This window comes from Impatiens glandulifera, chromosome 9 (genome assembly GCF_907164915.1).
Source record: "Impatiens glandulifera chromosome 9, dImpGla2.1, whole genome shotgun sequence".
In the NCBI taxonomy this organism is placed as follows: domain Eukaryota; kingdom Viridiplantae; phylum Streptophyta; class Magnoliopsida; order Ericales; family Balsaminaceae; genus Impatiens; species Impatiens glandulifera.
In genome coordinates, this window is record NC_061870.1 from 16,132,289 (window position 1) to 16,145,275 (window position 12,987).

The following is a 12,987-nucleotide window of genomic DNA, read 5'->3' on the forward strand; positions in this document are numbered from 1 at the left end:
TGTCAATAATTTTGTGTAAAAGATTAAAGTTAACAAATTTCTCAGTATATTTTTTTTTTATCAAATCAGGTAATTGTCCCATTTTGTTTGAAATTGCTTTTTAAAAAGAAAAAAACTATTCAATATTTATACAAATCATGGTCTTTTACAAAATCTTTATGCATAAAGTTTGCGTTCAATATTTGAAGTCCCAAAACTTTATATTGCTCCTATGTACCATTAATTTGAATAATATAATTTCAAAGAAAAATAAATAAAAATATCATTGTAATAATAACTTCATACTATAAGAAATTTGAGGAAATGACCCCACTTGATAGGCTTAATAATAGTACCAGCGCATAAATTAAATAGCGTGGTGACCCTCTTTTTTTTCTAACGAAAATGCCCCTATTGCGTCACGCAACTTCAAGTTACGTGACGCAATTTTTTATTTTTTAAAAAAATTTAATTATGATTTTTTTTGGAAGAAAATGGCTTAGTTGCGTCACGCAACCCCAATTGCGTCACGTAATCAATCGCGTCACGCAACTCCAGTTACGTCACGCAATCACTTCACGCAACCCCAATTGCGAGACGGAAAAAAATAAATAAAAAATCTCACGATTCCGGTTGCGTCACGCAATCTCCGACATGAGCAAAATCGTCCAAAAACAGTAAAAAGGATCACCAGCACTTTTTTTTTTTTAATCTCTATACTTTCCGCAATTGCCTTTTTTTAGGGTAACTCCACAAATTTCCCCGTAATATAGTTAGGATGTTTTATATAAAAATAAAATGCTATATTAAATAATAAAGAACTAAAAAAAAATGAAGAGAAATAGCGTTCACTAAAATGACATCTCCTAAAATGGGAAATTTGAGGAAATGACCCCAAAATAGGGCCAAATAGCCGATGGTGCGGGCCACTAATTTTTATAGCGCTGGTGACCCCCAAATTTTTTAATGACCATTTTACCCATGCGTCACGCACCCTCCAGGTGCGTGACGCACCCTGAACCCTATAAAGACTTAATTTTTTTTCATTTTCTTTTCAGTTTCTCTCTCATCCAGCCCCTTTCTTCTCGTCTTCTCCGCCGTGAACCCTAATAGCGGCGGAGAAGACTTTCTCTTCTTTTTCATCGCCGAAGAACCAATCGAAGAGGCACCGTCGACCATTCCACCATATTCAATGGTCTATAGCTGCAAAGAACTTCCAAACGCGAACTGCGGCTCCAACGGCGAACGACGACGGCCGAAACAAAAATTTCCACTATATTCGTTTATATTTTGTGTTTATTTCGTTTACATATGATTGTTTGTGTTGATTTCCTATACATATGATTGTTTGTGTGGATTTCCTTTACAGAACGTCATTGATTCGCCCTGATTCGTTGAATGCAGGTTGATTGGTTGGTTGCGTCACGCAGGGTGCGTCACGCAGGGTGCGTCACGCAGGGTGCGTCACGCAGGGTGCGTCACGCAGGGTGCGTCACGCAGGGTGCGTCACGCAGGGTGCGTCACGCAGGGTGCGTCACGCAGGATTACAAATGAAAGTTGACGAAGAATCAATTGGAGGTTTATTCGTGGCGTTTCTTCATCAATGGAGGTATATTACCTTACATTTGCTGACTTCAAATTCTGTATTATTGGTGCTTTCATGTTAATGATGTTTTTTAACTAATATGTCCCGTTTACAGTGTGCTAGGCAAGGTTTTGCATTGGGTTTATCTGTCCTAGTTAGTTCTATCCCAAGCATCAAAATTGATGCATTGCTGAATCTCATAGTAGATACCCTGCCGGCCACTTCTTCAATGAAAGGACAGGTTACAAATGAAAGCCTCAATTTTTTTATATTTTTTTTGCCAAATGGAATAATGTTCATTTTCATTAAATATTTAACTAGATGATGGTGGCCAATATAGGACATGCGAGATAATCTTTTGGGTCGATTATTTGCTTATGGTGCTATTGCACGATCCAAAAAGTTATCTGAAGATTGGAGAACTGACCAGAACTCAACGCAAATTGTTGAATTCATTGGTTCTCTAGTTGGCCTTGCATCCAAGAAGAGGTACCTTCAAGAGCCTGCTGTCTCAATAATTCTGAACTAATTAACAAGGTAAATTTCTTCGACATGAGTACACTTATTTATCTGAGGTGTTCACTCATTTATATGATATGTTAATTGGGTGGTGTTTACAGGTATCTGCAGAGTCTGTCTTGAATGAGATTTTGAAGCACCAGGTCTTGGTGATTGGTTTAATGGTGCAATTGAAGTTGGAAATCCCGATGCATTGCTTCTAGCTCTTAAAATGAGAGAGAAAATATCTGTTGAAAGCAATGTCTTTGGGAAACTTCTTCCTCATCCATATATAGCTGGAAGCTTTTTTACAGTTGAACACTTGTCCTCTATTTCTAACTGCTTGAAGGTGATTCTCGTAATTGAATTTCTCTTGATTCTTCCTTTTATGCAAAACTAGTCTTAATCTTCTTTGTATGGCCTAACTTGCAGAAGTCTACTTTCTGTCAGCCTCGTGTTCATAGTATATGGCCTGTCTTAGTGAATATTATCCTACCAGATGTGGTCTTGGAAGTAGACTCAACTCAAAGCTCGCATTCTGGAAAAAAACACAAAAGAAACCGCAAAGCTAGTTTGTTGGAAGAAGAGGTTGAGAAAAATCTGAAGTGCTTCTGCGAAGTTGTGTTGGAAGGATGTCTTTTTTTGTGCCAATTTGAGTTTTGCTGTAAACTCTGTACTGTGTATATATACAACACCTTTGTTATAGATTATTCTTCATTTAAGTTGGTTCAAACATTTAATTTATTTATCTTTTTTTATTTGTTATTTGATAAGAGAAGTGTGATTGAGGTAAATCTTTGAATTTTGAACGAAATGATTCAATGGTTTAGTTTCAAGTTATAGAGGGTTAAACAAATCTAGATAGTTACAAATAAATTGTGATTTGTGAACCAGAAGTTGTGATTTGAGGTAATGTAATGCTTTACAATTATTGAGTAATGTGTGATTTACAAACCAATGTAATTACATATAAAGTTCCCAACATATTTGATTTACAAACAAATAAGAAACGATTTATAAAAGACAGTATAAAGACACATATCATCTGATCTTTGTTGATCATAAAAGAGATCGATCAGATCCAAAAATTAGGGTTCTTCGTCGTCATTATCCTGCACCAAGATGATTAACATGTCACATGTCGATCTGGCTCTGCAATCTCACGTTCTCTCTTTCTACATGAGACATTTTATTTCTCTCCTCCAACAGATGAACTTGCAGGTGTTCAACACATTTTGCATCTTCTTCCAATTGCTCATTTAACTCATCAATCTCTCTATCCTGAGTTTTCAACAGACAATGGAGAAATATGTGACAAACTATGTCATCAAATTAAAAATAGAAGCTAATCAATCTACTACAATCCTAAACTACAAAATTTGGCTTTTATGGGCCACACAGCTTGGATTGACACCAGATAGCTATATAGATCCAATTTGAGAAAGATTTCATAATCAAGAATAAACTAACATGCTTCAAGCCTTCAACACTCTAAAATCAGTTGTCAGTTACCCTCATTTCTTCAAAGAATAAATTGGGTATTTCAACAGGGCATTTCATCAACCTAATATATTTGAACTGTTAACACAAAAAAGAAATAACATATTCAGATGGTTGCTACTATCAATCGAGAGACACCGTAACAATGAAATGCAAATACTAACTATAAATGGTTTGGGGTGCGTCACGCAGGTGCGTCACGCAGGTGCGTCACGCAGGTGCGTCACGCACCTGCGTGACGCACCCGGATTTCGCCGCCGGTGACATTTACCTAATCAATCCCTAATCCCTAAACCCTAACAAACAATGCGTTCAAATAAAGGAAAAAGTAAGCATACCAGTAGCAGAAAGAGACATCTCCTTCGTTGGGATCCCGCCGTCTTCGTTGGGATTCCTTCGTCGGTGGTTGTACTTTTTAGAGAGAAGAAGGAGAAAAGGAAGTGACGAAAGAGAAGAAGAAAGAAAGAAATGAAAAGAAAGAGAAAAACTGTAATTTTTTTTATTATATAGTAAGGGCATTGTGGACTTTTCACAATGCCCTCAGGTGCGTCACGCAACCGGAGGGTGCGTGACGCAACGGGGGTATTTTCGGCAGAAAATTATTTGGGGGTTATGAATGTCGCACGTTCATCAAATTTGATGTTGAATTTAAAATAGAAAGTCTTATTAACTTAATGTTTAAAGGGTTGTACTTGTTTTGTTAGGTTGCAAGTTCGAAACATACATATAACATTTTTAATTTTAGTTTAACCGTTTTAAGTTTATGGGTGAGACAACCCACGATTCGACCAAATTATTCATTTACTCTTATATATATATATATATATCTAAATTAACCAAAACTTTAGACCCGATAAACCAAATAAATTCAAATTAAACATTATTATATATAAATAGTTATACAATATAATTTTGTTTAGTTTTGAATAAAATGAAGACGATGTTATCTAATTTTGTATAAATGGAAACGGATGATCCTTCATTATTGATGTTGTAACCAATATACTATATTTTATTTTATCAAGCACTCTAATTAATTATTTTCAAGTAGTATAATCGGGAAGCTTTTGGGGAAATGTAATATTTGTCTTTTTTTACATAAATTTCTAGTAATACATGTATCATGTTGAGATTTTGTTTTTTTTATTAGTAACTTAGAAGACTGCACTTAGATAATAAATAATTATGAACATCTCTGCACCATATTTTATTTTTTATTTCATGACAAACAATAAACGTAACACTGTTATCTAGTTAAAATTTCTATTTATAATGGCCTATTCATTCAGCAGGTTCAAGAGCTGCAAAGACTAATTATTATTTTTTATGAGAAGTTTTAATTTTTGTCTTTTTTTACGAAATGGGCTCGGATAATCTTTTAATAATGATTTTCAAGGTGACTAAGATTATGAGAATGTATTCATGTTTTTTTGAAAAGTTTTATTTTTGTTATTTTATAAAAGGGTTTGAAATCACTTTTAGATTCGGGATAAGCTTTACGTACCTTTAAACGATTTTAAGATGAGAACATAATTAATAGTTGGACAACACAATCTAGCTAGTCTTACTATATATGTATCTATTTTTTTTATATTAGAAGTCTCATTTTTTTAAATCATATGGGCAACAATTTTAACCAAGAATTCATGTTAGATTAAATATTTTGTTTACAACTGTTTTGGATTATGTAATTAAATATTAAGATATCCAACTAATGTTATTAAACCAGAAACAATTGATAATTGTATTCCTAGGAAGTTTCCTGGTCTGTAGCTTATCACGTATGGTAATATGGGATCACAAGTTGGCTCGAGATTTGATGCATTTTTACTTTTGTTTACGTGCTAGACATCTTTTTTTTTTTAAAATGAAACATTATTTAAAAAATTTTTTACACTACCTGACTGCCTTTTAAAACTAAATATATAAAAATAATTAATTTACTTCAAATTTTAATAATTAGGGGATTCAATACAATTTGATTAAAGCTCAGTATAAATTAATCAAACATAATTAATTTAAAAGATTCTTTATTTGAAAACAGAGTCGCCAAATAATTTTAGAAAAATCAATAAAATGATACGTGTATACAGGTACTTTATACTAGAGTTTCCATAAAGAATTTATTTTGTGGTTATGCTCGGGAAAAGGTTTTCGCGCTATGTCCTCCACGTCCGTCAAATGACGTTTTATTTTTAGTTTTATAAAATTCTAGCTATCAAAAGATTTATTTATAACATTCATTTCCTTTAATTAGTAGTCTGGGGATCCTAAACAAGAATATGTTTGAATTACGTAAATAATTGTATAAAATTATTTAGAAAGGCGTACATGCAATTGCGTTGATATAAGATTGAGTAAAAACCCTGAAAAATATCAGAAAAGTATTAGAATTTAAAAATATATTCCAAACGGAGCCTTAGCCAAAATATTTGTTTGAGAAATATCCCAAAAATATTTAAAAATCATTTTCTAACCTTTCGGGATTATTTGAAATTGGATTGGGGGTTCCAAAATTACAAAAATAATTTTGGGTTTTTTAAACGTGGAACTAAACAGGCCTTAGTACCGGAGTTCTAGGGCTTGGTCCGTTTTTACCGATTTGGGCTCGGTCTAGACCGAGGGTGGTCTGGATTAGAGCTTGGGACACTCGGTCAAGGGAATAGAGGGGTTCGACCCTCGATTCAGGAGGCTCGGTCTTGAACTCAGGTTGTTCAGTCCTAGGTCTGGGAGGCTCAATCCATATCTAGTTTCCTCAGTCATGGACTTGGGAGTCTCGGTCCCAAGCCAGAACTCTCGGTCCTAGGTTAGAATCCTAAGTCGTGGACCTCGATCTTAGATCAATTTTCTCGGTCCTTGATCTCGGTCAGGACCGGAAGTTCTCGGTCTCAATCCTACATGACTCGATCGTCGGGGACCGAGTGTTCTTCATTTAGTATGAAGAATTGTACATTTGTATCTTTTGATACAGATCATGAAAACACGATCTGTAAGTTGCAAACAACTCATATGAATGTAGAGATCATAATCCCTAACCCTAAACACGATCAATCGAACTTTATAACATTTGATTTTTCAAAATGGTTTCTTGGACAAAATTTGAGAACTTTTGATTTAGGCCATCTCATGGCCTAACTCTTGTTCCAACAACTTTGAAATGATGTTTATAGTCGAACACAACCAAAACAAGAACATTAATCAAGCTATGTAACAATTTCTAAAACTAAAATTCAAACTTTATTTTTTTATTTATTTTAAGTTGGATCAAACTTGATCGGGATGTTGATTTTATGATATAAAAATTATTCTAACATGTTTACAAACATTTTAGGCAACTATTTGAATAAAAAAATAAAGCTTAAAGCTCAAGAGCACAAAATTCAAAATTTCCATTTTTCCAAATCAAATTTGGGTTTTTTCGATTAAGGTTGAATTGATGAAATCTCTTTCGACAAAAAGCTTAAAAATCATCTAGGGAATGATTTTAAACAATTAAAACACAAAGTTGAACCCTAAATAAGATCATCCTGGTCAAACTTGGAAAAATTAAATTTCAAAATCATAACTTGAATTACAGTATGTCTGGAAGCTTACAATTGATTGGAGAACACTCCAATGATGTGTAGGAAGCTTTCTCAAACCCTGAATCAAAGCCTAGATCGCCGGAAAAATTCTTCAAAAAATTAGTCGTCAAAATTTTTGGTAGATCTTCAATCAAGCTATGATATTGGGATTTTGTGATGGATTGAAAGCTTTAACACCTAAGGAGAATTTATACTCAACTAGGTCGGTTATCATAGAAGAATTCTACTTCAATTTCTCTTCTGAAATCCTATCCTTTAAATTCTTTTTTTGTCTTCGGCACCCTAGCTAGGGTATAGGTTTTGAGTATTGATCCTAGGGGAATTGAAGGCGATGTAGAGACGTGCATGGTTGTGAAAGAATGAAGGGATAAGGTTGAGTAATAGTAGAGATATACCTTTTGGAAGATCACTAGTGTCGAGCGCTGGCCTCTAGAGTTTGCGAAGGAGACGAACAAAACGACATTGTTTTGTTTAAATAAAGGTGTCGTTGGCGTTCCGTCCATCGCCTGACGTTCTATCTGGCGTTTGGGCTAACGGGGTTAGCGATCCCATTAGTCGATCCCGTGTGGACCCCCGTTACAACCGGATGCGTGACGTGTTCCTAGGTGTTGGATGAAAATCCAGCGCTAATCCGATGACCCTGAATCCTACTAAAAAATTTAAATATAATTTTTGGTACACAAAATTATCAATTTACATTTTCAATAAAAGGGTTATTTAAAATTGAATTTTTAATCATTTCTTGCATTTTTCTTCACCAAATTAATACACAAAATTTTTGAAAACATAATAAAAATTGTGTTAATTTATTTTATTTTTGGGTATTTTTGAGTATTTTGGGGTATTTATTTAATTATTTTAAGCCATAAACTATACATAATTTATGTTTAAAATGATAATTAAATAATTTTAACCCTTTTTGGGTTTAATTTGGGTAAAATAAATACAATATTTTAACCTCAAATTATTTTTGGATTTTTATTTAATTTTTTTAATTAGAGTTTAATTATCACAATAATTAACCCTAATTTGATTTTTAATATCTTTTTGGGTTATTTTGAATTTAAAAATTCAAAATATTATTTTAATATTAATAATATTATCATAAATTGGAATATGCGGAAATTAGTTTGTTATTACCAAAATTATCTTTAAAGATTAAAGAAAACTTAGTCTTTAGTGTTTGAAAGTAAAAAATAAAATATAGTAAAACCTCGATAAATTAATACCCTTAAGACCGAGAAAATTTATTAATTAATCAAAATATTAATTAATAGATAAATTAATAATTTATTAATTAATCGATAAATTAATAATTTATTAATTAATCGATAAATTAATAATTTATTAATTTATTGAGATATTCATGAATTTTAGTAAATTAAATAAATTCCTGAATGTAAGTTAATTATAGATGCTTGAATTTAAATAAATTATAGATACATGAATTTAAATAAACTAAATATATTTATGAATAATAATAAACCTGTTTCATTCATAAATTTAAACAAAGTTCATGAATATAAATAATAATTAAATAAACAAATTCATATACGTGTACATAGTTGTAGTACTGTATACTATATATAATAATGTATAAGTAGAAACTAAAAAATATAGCAATATCCACCAATGTTGTATACAGTAATATTATGGCGTCTCATCTCAAAGGTGTTAAAAAATCAACCATGATAGTACATCTTAGAATAAATTATATTAGAGTCTTATTATAAAAGTACATCTTAGAATAAATATCTATAGTTTTGATGTAATATGGAATTATTAATTTATATATTATGTGAGACTTATATGCATTAATAAAAATATATTATCTTATAAATTTAGTGAATTATTATTTTATCTTAATGAACTCGAGTTGGGACTACAAAAATTTATTAATTAATCGAGGTTATTATTTATCGAGTGTTAATTTATCAAGGTTTTACTATAACATTTGATATGTATATAATATTTTTAGTTACATTTCATATTTCTCATGTGTGTTAATTTAACCTTAAATTTGAGTTTAATGAAAGATTTAGAATATAAAGTTTTCTAAATCGACATGAAGGCATTTTAGCTCAGTTGGTTAGAGCGTCGTGCTAATAACGCGACGAGTCGAATTGACCACCTTAGCCATCGAATGGAGATTTGAGACTAATGTCATTCGAATAGAGTGTGTCTTGGCTTTCCAACTGTAGGTCACAATCCAAATTCAAAGCTATATAACTTTAGTTATAAATTTTACACTACGAGCATGTTTGGTTTGAACCCGTCTTGGTCACATGGTCTTGTACCGTTGATTTTTTGGGGTGAAGAGCTTCAACTCAATTTTGGATTAAAACGGATCTTGTAGAGGACTCTTTATGATTTTTAAATCATCCAAGATCATCTAAATCCATTTAGTATAGCGATCTAGATGAGTTTTTATTTTGGTGATCCTTATAGAATTTCTTCTGCGAACCAAAATGCCAAAGACATGCATTTGGGCATTTTTTCAAATAATCCATGTCTGGCGTCAGCATGACATCACCGTCCGTGTTTTGAATTCTTTTTAGGTAAGCGGTCAAACTCGTTGACTTCTGTTGACCCATCCTTGACTCGTCCGATTTAACTCAGTTTTTGACCTTTTTTCCCTTTTGAAAGCCTTCTGCACAAAATTGCAAACACCAATATTAAAATAAAAATTCATAATATTTTAATCGGTTGATCTGAACGTATCAAGTATCTTGAGTTCCGATTGTTTATGAAAAATGATATTTGGATGCACAAACAAGCCCTAAGTTGGTTGTTTGGTATATTTTATCCAACAACAATGAATTATATACATAATTAGAGCCTCAAATCATTTTGATCGAGTCATACGAAGATAAAACTTCATATACGTTTCTAGGGGGTATTGTTCATCTATATCTATCCCAATGAGCCGCTTATCGAATCGTTGCAATTGATGTTAGATTCCAAAGAGAAGGAAGAGATTTTGGAAAGTGGGTTTTTATGATCCAATAAAAAATCAAATTTATTTATATGTTTCTTCCATTCTTTATTTTCTTGAAAAGGGTGCTCAACCTACATGAATTGTTCAAAATATTTTAAAGAAGGCATACATTTTAAAGTAATTTTGTCCTAATCAAACACAAATTTCTTTGAATTAAGGGAAAATGGGATCATAAAGGGGTTATGGCATGTATAATTTTGTATAACTTTTCTATATTATACACAAAGTTCATGATTTTTAAAACCGGTCATTCTGAATGTATGAAAATATCTTAAGCTCAAGTATTTTTGGAATGGGTATTTGGACCGCTATTCAAGGGTCGTTTTAAGCCAATTCTGAGAAATGTTTCTAATTTTTGCTCTCCGGTCTAATAATCAAGTATGATCATCATACTAATTTTTGTTTCTCGAATGATGGACAATAAATCTACAATTAGTTGAGTAAGATGTCACACAAAATAATAGTCATTGAAACAAAAGTATTTAAACAAAGAGTGTTATTTAAAACATGATAATATTAACCTTTCTCCCGAGGCCACCACCTCTAGAATCATTAGATTATAAAAAACTTGAAGAAAGGACATAGTGATTTGTTGGAACCATGTAAAATTGTTAACACAAATAGATTAAGAAAGAAGCATATATCTCGAGGATATTAAATTATGATTGTTTTTTTTGTACAATTCATACATTGGTATATAACTTGACAAACAAACAAGTCACAACTAATAAGTTATGATCTTGTTTGTTAGATCCCTCAACAACTTCAAATTCAAATGCTATGCCTCCCCATAAAGTGAGGTTATTATCCTTTCCACTACAAGATAAAGATAAAATTCCAAAATTAAAACATTTAATAGAATTAAAGAAAAATAAAAAAGGTCATATAACTTATAAATTTAGAAATGACCAACCTAATTAAATGCTTAAAGTACTTTTCACAACCATGTCATATCCAGTTTTGTTAGAAATTTTGGATCCCAAACTAATAAGATGAGCTATAACAATTATACCATAAAAGAGAAAAATGTAAGTTAAAAAAATGAATGTGAGACAATAGTTAATCACAACACAACATGTTAGTTTTTAACAATTGTCACTCCTATAGAAAACCTCCTTATAATTAGAGAAATCAAACTTATATCTTGGTATATTAGGAATATCATAAATGGAGGGTTATCTCGTAGCTAACCAAATTCTTAAAAGGGTTTGTGATATATTTGTATTGGACATTTGATTGAACAATCCGAAAATTTTGAAACATGCACATGTTTCCTTCAATAAGTTTTGATGTTTTGAAATAAATTATCGGTATATGCTAATGTGAATAATCATACCCTATAAATTTCAAGTTAGTTTGTAGTAATAAGATACACCTTATAATAACATATATTAACTTATAATAAAATATTAAACACACTTACATCTTTATCAAATAATAGGAAATCAACACTTAATAGTTCACTTTTTTTTTTAATATTTCACTACAAAAAAATTGTTCATTTGTAACAAGTGCCCCGCAATTATCTTAGCATTAAAAACTGTCATTAGCAATTGTCTTATCATTAGTTCAAAACTTTTTAGCTACATTTGCAAGTACCACTAAACATTTCAAATACCTGGTTGTAAATTTGCATCGGTGTTTACACTAACTATTTTAATATAATTTCTACTAAATCCAGATATCCAACAGAAAATCCCTTTTTATGAAATCGTAACTAATCATGGTTAATATATATTGTCATAGAATTTGCAATATATGTTTTATAAATAAATTTAATGTTTTGCAATAGAAATTTCAACAAGATGAATCTATTTAACAATAAAACTATATTCAACATAAACTACAATAACGTATAAAATTATGAACCGCAATATGTTTCTCAATAGCCAATATAAAAAATATATGAAAATATAGCAATAAAAATTGCATCTTCCTGTTAAAAGTATATATTCAACAAATAATGCAATACCTATACTATTTATATGAAAACATACATTCAACAAAAATTGTATAAACTTATAAAATTATGTTACACAATACTCTTTGTAATAACATATTAAATTTCGTACTGCAATAATCTTCGCAATATATATAGATATATAATTTGCATAATCAATTACAAATATATCTGCAATTCGATTTGCATTAGTTCGTTTGAAATACTATTTATATTACCTAATTTATATTTTCGTATATTATAGCATTATCATTTGCATTATACTTATATAATTGATCTGCAATTTTCTTCGCATTATCACAGCTACAATTATATTATTGATAAAACTGCAACTATTACTGCAATTACCTTATTCACAACTTTGCGTTAATATTAACAATAACCTATACAACTTCATTTGCATTATTTGAAATGCACGATTTGTATAATTCTAAATAATATATTTTTAAATTTTGCATTTGCATAATTTTTACAACCTTCACCGCATTATTTTAAAAATAAATATTGTAATTAATTGAATTCAATTTGAAATGATTCATGTATCAATTCTTAGTAAACCAACATAATTCATTACAAATTTGCAAAATACATTTATAAATCAAATTCATCAACTTATGTTCCATAAATATGACCAAAATTATTAACAAAAACATGCCAAATTTTATACAAAATGGCATTTCCAAATAGCCCTTAATTATGCTTCAATCCATCCATTTTCATTTCTACAAACCTGTATAAATTCAACAAAATGAACAATTAGATTTACTATCTAGTTTATATATTGAACAACATACAATTCTAATTTATTTTAACAGCTTTTGAAGTCCAAGACCCATCCCACCCATCATGGTGCATTCTCTAATAACATTTGACAACATTATAC